The 7,537-nt window shown below is 52.1% G+C and overlaps 1 long non-coding RNA gene across 9 annotated transcripts in view; it reads right to left on the reverse strand.

Moving 5' to 3' along the window:
• Positions 1 to 5,465: 5,465 nt before the first annotated feature.
• The window catches only part of LOC119363492, a 3,681-nt gene continuing 1,609 nt past the window's right edge, over positions 5,466 to 7,537 (reverse strand). For 2 of the 9 annotated variants that reach the window (XR_005174012.1, XR_005174004.1), the window contains 4 exons: positions 6,313 to 7,243; positions 5,972 to 6,229; positions 5,825 to 5,896; positions 5,466 to 5,728 (listed from right to left, as the gene is read on the reverse strand). This is a non-coding gene — a long non-coding RNA (uncharacterized LOC119363492). Of the gene's footprint in view, positions 5,729 to 5,824; positions 5,911 to 5,971; positions 6,230 to 6,312; positions 7,244 to 7,537 lie in introns of all 9 variants that reach the window. The other 7 variants (XR_005174013.1, XR_005174006.1, XR_005174005.1 and 4 more) reach the window with 7 other exon arrangements.

Consider the following 7,537-nt stretch of genomic DNA (forward strand, 5'->3'; position numbering starts at 1 on the left):
TGCCTTCTCAAGGCGGCGGCGCGCTGGCGAGGCGACTTGAAGGAGTAACTTCGCCATGGCCTCGTCCTCAGTCGACGGAACCGGCGGGGCCACCGGCTGTTTACCATGCGCGCTCCCAGACGGCGGCGGAGGCGGTGGTTGCGGCATGGCCGTGTCCGACATGGAGGCCTCGCCCTCTCCCTCTCCACGATGGGGTTCTCGGCGCCGGCTTCTCCAGTCTGCCCCATGAACTCCGGGGGCGGCGGTGCGGAGCTCAGCGGGATGACGAGCAACGCCGATTGGCGGTGCGCGGTCTCCTCAGCTCGCCGTCTTGCTGCGACGGCGGCTTCGGCCTCTTCCAGCTTCTTCTGGGCGGAGGCCTCCGCCTTCTCGGCCTCCGCCTTCTCCAAGCGGTCGGACTCCTCCTCGTCGCGCTTCTCCTACGCGTTTTGCTCCATCGCCTCCCGGAGGTCGACGGCGGGGTCAATCCACCGAATGTTGGCGGACGTCTCGGCCGACCCCATGATGGAGGGGGCAGCGACCCTCTCAAGGGTAAGGGAAGCCCTGAAGCGAGGAAGGAGTGTAAAAGACTCGGACAAGATTCACCAGAGGAAAATAAGACGAAGGCAGAAACACTTACGCAGAGACCAGTGGCGGCTTCTTCACTTCCTTGCGGAAGCGGTTGGCCTTCGCGACCGCCTCCTCCCGCTTGGTCGCGGCGGCCGCCCCCTTGAACTTCTTCGGCCGGCCGCCGAGCGAACTCGGCCCGGCCCGGCGCTTCTTCGCGCCGCCTTGACCGTCCAAGCCGGTGGAGGAACTCGCGCCTGGATGGCTGACTTTTGACTGATGGCGCAGAGCGACTTCCCCTTCAGCGTCGTTATCAGGCCAGTCGGCAAAGGTGGTCGAGGGCCTGAAGCCGCCTCCCGCTCCTCCTCCTCCTCCTTCGGCGTCGGTCTCCAACGCCGTCGCCCCCAAGTTGGGGTCGTCAACGTCGCTCTCCGCTCGGTCGGGGACGAACTCACGGGGCGGTCCCGTGGCGCCGGCCGAAGGCTGCATGAGGGGGTTCTGACTCGAAGAAACCAAGAAGATCAGAAGTCGAATTCGGCTGCAAAAGAAAACAAAGGAACAAGAGATACGACTTACCACAGGCGGGGGGTTGGCGCGCGAGTACGGCTCTTTGCCGAACTGCCAATCAACCGCAAGCTCGCAGTTCGTGATGTGGTTCACCGTGTTCGCCACCTCTGCGTGGGGCATGTCCCTGGTGCACATCCGACTCGGGTCCCGGTGGTCGCTCATCTAACTGATCAGATGAGGTCGGCCTTGGAGAGGGAGGACTCGGCGCGCCATGAAGGCGGCCAGCAAGTCGGCCCCGGACAGACCCTCCGACTGCGTCAGCACTCGGAGTCGCGCAACGGCGGTGGCGCCTGCGGGTGTCAGCGTCTTGACCCGGTGGGACCAGCTGGGGAGCCTCCCAGCCGGCGCGCCGGCTTCGTAGTGCGGCAGATTGACCCAGTCGCCTTCGGGGGCGACGTTCTTCGCATAAAAATAGGACCACTGCCACATCTTCACTGACTTGATCAGCGGGATGGAGGGAAACGGATTGTCGGCTGTCGATCCCCGCATCGCGATGAAGGCGTCGCACTGGGCTGACACGCCGGCGACGTGCGTGCCGAGCTTGGATTGGAAGAATTCTCCCCATAGCTCGATGGTGGGGAGAACACCAAGGAAGCCTTCGCACAGGATGGCGAAGGCGGCCAGCAGCACCACCGTGTTCGGAGTGAGGTGGTGCGGCTGGAGCCCGTGGAACTCCAAGAAGGAGCGGAAGAAGTCGCTCGCCAGCAGCCCCAGGCCGCGCATGAGGTGCGAGCGGAATATGACCCGCTCGCCCTCCTCCGGCGCCGGCGATATCTCCCTCGCCAGCACGGCGCGGGCTCGCACTAGGTTTGCACCGGGGAGACGGCACGTCTTGCGAAGAAGCTCGATGTGGTCGTCGTCCACCTCGGAGCCGTCCCACACGCCGGAGCGCACGGCAGGGGGCGCGGCGGCGGAGAAAGAGCTCATCGTTGCGGACGCGGTGTGGTTCGGCACGGCGGCGGCAAGAGGAAGAAGAAGCAAGAGGAAGCGGGGGAGCAGGGAAGATGGGCGCGCGTGCTTTGCCGCCCCTCTCCCCCGCCTACTTATAGCCTCATGGGCTGAGAAGCCGATGGGGCGGGCGTGGGATTAACTGCGCGCAGGACCCCACGCCCACCATGATTTACCCCACGAAGTTACTGTGTGCAGTAACTACGTGGGAACCCCAACCGTCCGCACGGCCGCAACGGATCCGTTCGCGTGTCGAGGCGCGGTAGTGGCGGGCCCCGCCTGACGGCCTGTCCCGTCATGCGCGTGGGTGGGCAGACTGTCCCTGCCGCGTGGCGCCGCGCGACGGGTCCGCAATGGGCAGCTGCGGGGAAGCGTATCAGGCACGCCGCCTGGATCCCGCCGCGACTTTCGGACCCTTTAAAGGGGCGAGACGGCCCTCTGCGAGTCCGCTCCAGATAGTCGGCCAAAAGGAAGACGGCGAGCAAGGCCCAGATTCCGCCACCAGAAAAATGAAACTGTTGAGGCCCCACGACATATCACCCTCGGAGCCTCACCAGCTTCGGGGACTACTGTCGGAGTAATGGGCCACAGGTAGGCTAACCCGAGCCCCTGAACTTTTTAAGACATCGGGGCAGGCTGCGCCCCTCGAGCCCCAAGACGACGCTGCCGACTGCCCATCGCGGCCGAGTCCCAGAGACGACTCTAAGATAAGCCGAGTCCCAGAGGCGACTCTAAGATAAGCCGAGTCCCAGGAGCGACTCTAAGATAAGCCGAGTCCCAGAGGCGACTCTAAGATAAGCCGAGTCCCAGAGGCGACTCTAAGATAAGCCGAGTCCCAGAGGCGACTCCAAGATAAGCCGAGTCCCAGAGGCGACTCCAAGATAAGCCGACTCCTGGCCGGCGACTTCCGGAGAAGCCGGCTATAGGGAGTCGGCCCGCGACTCCAACCGCCCCGTACCTTCGCGATAATGGACGGGACGGGGAACGACCGCCGCGCGGCCCATTCCCGCCTCGTTTATCGAGGGCAAGCATGGCCACAGTGCGTCGTACCGGCGAAGATCTCAGTCCGGCGCGGCACTGTTGCCATGCCAGCCCTGACATCAGCCCCTGAGGGCGGAGCCCTGTGCCCACGACGGCCTGTCTGTACGACCCAGAGACGGCGGGTCCCGCCGGTCGGCGGGAGTGCAGAAGACGACGAGAGCACCACAAGACGGACCCGTTGGGAGTCGGCCACCAGGAGTTGGCTAGCCCCTCCCACGGGCCCCACGCGCCATTAACCAGACACGACGGGAAATGGCAACAGTGATCGCCCGCCAGGCGGCGGCACTGTTGCCATGACCCCATGACCAAGGCAGCGTCATTAGAGGCACGGTTACAGTAATCCGCAGCCGGCAAGACCCACCCGCGGTGGACAAGGGCTGTCGGCCCCGTACCAGGCAAGTCGGCGGGGCCCATCAGTCGGCGGGCCCCAGCAGTCGGTGGAGAAGACGGCGGCCTGAGAGACTGACGGCTGGGACCCGCGCCCAGCCGGATTTACCGTTATACCCCTGGGGGGTAGGCCTATATAAACCCCCCAGGGCACCCATGCAAAGGGTTCGAATCCATTAGCACTAGACCAGATCATATAGGAAGGGGGGAGCTAGCCTTACTTTCTCCGACCTCCAGAAACAGCTCAAGGAGCAACCTTCTACTCACTTTGCCTTAGTGATCATGCGGAGACCCCGCAGAGCAGCAGTAGGGGTGTTATCTCCTGGGAGAGCCCTGAAGCTGGGTAAGATCCGCCGGCGTGCATGTCTTCGCCTCATCCCGTTTCCAGGCATCGGCGATGTTCTCCTCGCCCCCACCATGATAAGCCATCCTTTGGCATATGTCGCACCCAACCCCCGACATAATCCGAAGTTCACACTCTTGGGAGTTGGAGAGGTGAGGAACAACCAATGCTCCCACCACAACGAATGCCTCACCTAAGTCTCTGAGAACCTTGGTCAACGAATCACCAAGTTCCCTCTCACTAGGGGTAGCTCCAGGAAAGACTAACTATTCCCAACAAGCCCAAGGGTATCAAGATTCATGAGGCTTTGTTCGGTTAATCCCAACCCCAGGTGGATTGGAGGGGATTTGCAGGGATTTTGGCTTGCAGGGGATTAATTCCCCCTCAATCCCCTTCAAATCCACCTCAACCGAACAAGCCCTGAAGGATCTCGTGGAGAATTCATGAAGTCAAGTTTTCCTTTGGATATTGGGATATCCTCTCGCTCTATCTAAAAGTAGGTGTAATGGAGGGGCAGGAAGGAAGATCTGAAACTTTTTAGGTGTAGAACAATCGTGGAGAGAGTGTTTGACTCGTTTCCGTCATCATGGGGAAGATACTCTCATCGAAAAGGCAACGCTAGGAGGTGCTTAGGCACAATGCAAAGGCCAAATGCCCCGCTTAAGGCATAACCGGACATCTTGGCAATGCAAGCAAAAATTATCCACTCAAGAAAAAAATCATGCCATATTGCATTTATGCGCCAAATTTCCCATATTCCCACGACAATAGCTGGTGGTTTACTCATTAATATGCTCTAAATTAATAGTGACTAGTACAAATGCCCATGCGTTGCACCGGGCAAAATATTAAATATAACTTGCTCCACGTGCAATTATGAAACACGTTTTTAATCCAATTTTTGGAAATGTCAGAAATAAGGTTACATGTTTTTAATCCAATTTTTGGACCATAAAATTCGGACATGCCCTAATAATATTTGTCATGACCTATTTCAACTCCACACTTTCATTTCATCCGATGAAAAAGTAGTAGTGTATGAAAGTCTTTCAATCAACTTTTTGTTGTTGTTCAGAAAAACATGAATATTTCTTTTTTTAGAAGGTGTTTTTTTTAAATTTCAATAGTATTTTTTAAATGGAATCATTTTGATGGTGATGAACATTTTGTTGGAATATTATATTTCATTTGTAATTTATTTTGCACTATTTTTTGGGCTTGGCCCATTGAAAGACTTACTGACACACACACAGACAACACCCATATGAACTCGATCTTTCTTCCCGTTTCCCATTCTTCTTCCCATCTGTTAGGACAGCGCCTACGCCGCCTCCCTTGTCCCGTCATTCTCGGAGGACGAGGGCAAGAAGAATAGCGCTTCCAGTGGCTGCACCGTCATGTCCTCCGCCCGTGCCGCCATATCAACAGGACCTTGGGCGGCTCCCTCTTCCTCCCTATTCTCTCCCACCCATGTTGAGTAAGAAAGCCGACCATGGTGAGCTTGCCATGGAATTTAAGCGTCTCCACTGTTAAGATTATGTATGGCAATGTCATTGTCAATTGGAGGAAATCCATATATGAGAACATCAGACATCTCATTTCCTCTTTCCCCACATCCCACATAAAGCAGAGCTTCAGAACTGGAGTACCACATATATTTTCAAACTGAATAGACGGTATAGAGATGGTACCAAGAAAATACTATAGACAAAGGTTTTCCCACATCCATGACAAGAAAGTGCCTGACTAATGACATTTTTTCCACAACCAAAAGCACCAAATAGCACCATGTTCCTCCAAAAACTGAGGGGAGCGATACATCACACACGCTAGAGCCATTTCAAATTAGATAAGACTGGGATTTAATGGCGCTCGAAGGAAATGATAAATCAACATCTGCAAAATGTTTGGTTATGTAAGAGAAGAAACCATGATAAATAAAAACATGTGTTTTATTGTGGAAATTGAAGCTCGGATAATTTGTAGACAAACCTGTCCTGTAAGAAGAGGTGTGTCCACACCGAGCTTTGATGCATCAGGTCTTCGTGTACGCACATGCCATATCTGCAGCTCAATAACTTCCAAACATTAAGCTAGTAATTTAGTCCTCAAAAAAGATATACCAAATAACTTCCTTACTTGAAGCATAGTTAATTACTTCTTGATGCCCTGAAATTTCAGCTCTAGAAATGTATCCTGCATACATAGCAAGAACAGTTTATGAAACAAAGTTGAGCAATGGTAGAATGAATGGTAATAAATAAAAGTTGTGATAAAGTGATAGCATCCACTTAACATGTAGGCTATGTTGACTCGCTCATACGATGTAATTTACTTTCCCATGGAACCAGATTGAAGGGCGACATGGTGGTTCATCAAATTATTCTCAAAGACAATCTGTCAGAGTCAGAAAACATTAGAATGTGAACACAGGTTAATAATGAGAATCTGACTTGTTATTTGAAATTCTAAAAGCTCACACTTCGAATATCTTAATCAAGTGGGTGCCCATGCAGCAAGGTGCACAAAATCAGCTCTTGTGGCCTTTGTTCTATCTATAAATGATAAAAAATAATATTGAGTTGTACCTTCAGAAAACCAGAAAATTATGCAATGTTGTACTCTGTAGGTCAAGAGTGATATCCATGCCTGGTGATTATTTTCTGGGCATTATGTCCCATAATGTATACTCCCTCCGTCCCAAAATTCTTGTCTTAGATTTATCTACATATGGATGTATCTATTCATGTTTTAGTGTTAGATACATCTGTATCTAGACAAATCTAAGACAAGAATTTTGGGACGGAGGGAGTACTTGAGTGTGGTTTTCAGATGACGAACAATACAACCACAGTTTCAGTATAGAGAGATGTGTCATAGTTCGGATGCATCAAATTTGCTTGGCACTAAAATATTAGAGCTTGGGTAGAAATAATAGTAACACACCAGTGTGAAAGATCTTTCTGACTAACTGTTTTAGGAATAAAAGAGATACAACGCAAATTCATTCAACAAACAACAACTTTTATGTTTGCCTACTTCTCAACAAAATTTCATAGCCACGGCCAAAACTAAGACTAAGAACCACACCAACCCAACAAATCTGTTGGGAGATTAGATAAGTTATGCAAGAAGAAAAACAATACCAGGATTTATTTTACCTGGTTGAAGACTTGAAGGACGCAAGAAAGGACCCGATGCATTTTCTTCAAGCAATTCAGCAAACATTTGATGCGTGCCCCGTTTATCATGAAACCATAACTCGACATATAGTAAAGGTGCCCGTGCGTTGCAACGGGAGAATACGCCCAAATTCTATGAACCATTGTTGGTTGGGTCGAGAAATTGTCTCGTGGGATAGTCAGCATGAAATCGTGGGATAGTCAACACCAATTTTAGGAATAATTGAGACTAACATCAAAGGTAGGTTTATGAATAAGTTCAGATATGTCATCAAACATCCGAAAGAAATGTACAAAATATTAATTCAAATAAATTTGTATCACTTTTTTTCACTAATGCTAGATATATGATTGTTCAGGTTGAGCCTAACTATAGGATTTCTAATACCTATCTTTCGACATTGAACAATGAGCTATCCTCCACAATTTATACTTACAAGGGGTTAACTTGATAAGATAATAACTAAACATATTTTTATTTCTAAAATGCTGCCAGAAGGATGCATGTTCAGCAGAATATATA

Source organism: Triticum dicoccoides, chromosome 2B, assembly GCF_002162155.2.
Source record: "Triticum dicoccoides isolate Atlit2015 ecotype Zavitan chromosome 2B, WEW_v2.0, whole genome shotgun sequence".
Taxonomy (NCBI): Eukaryota; Viridiplantae; Streptophyta; class Magnoliopsida; order Poales; family Poaceae; genus Triticum; species Triticum dicoccoides.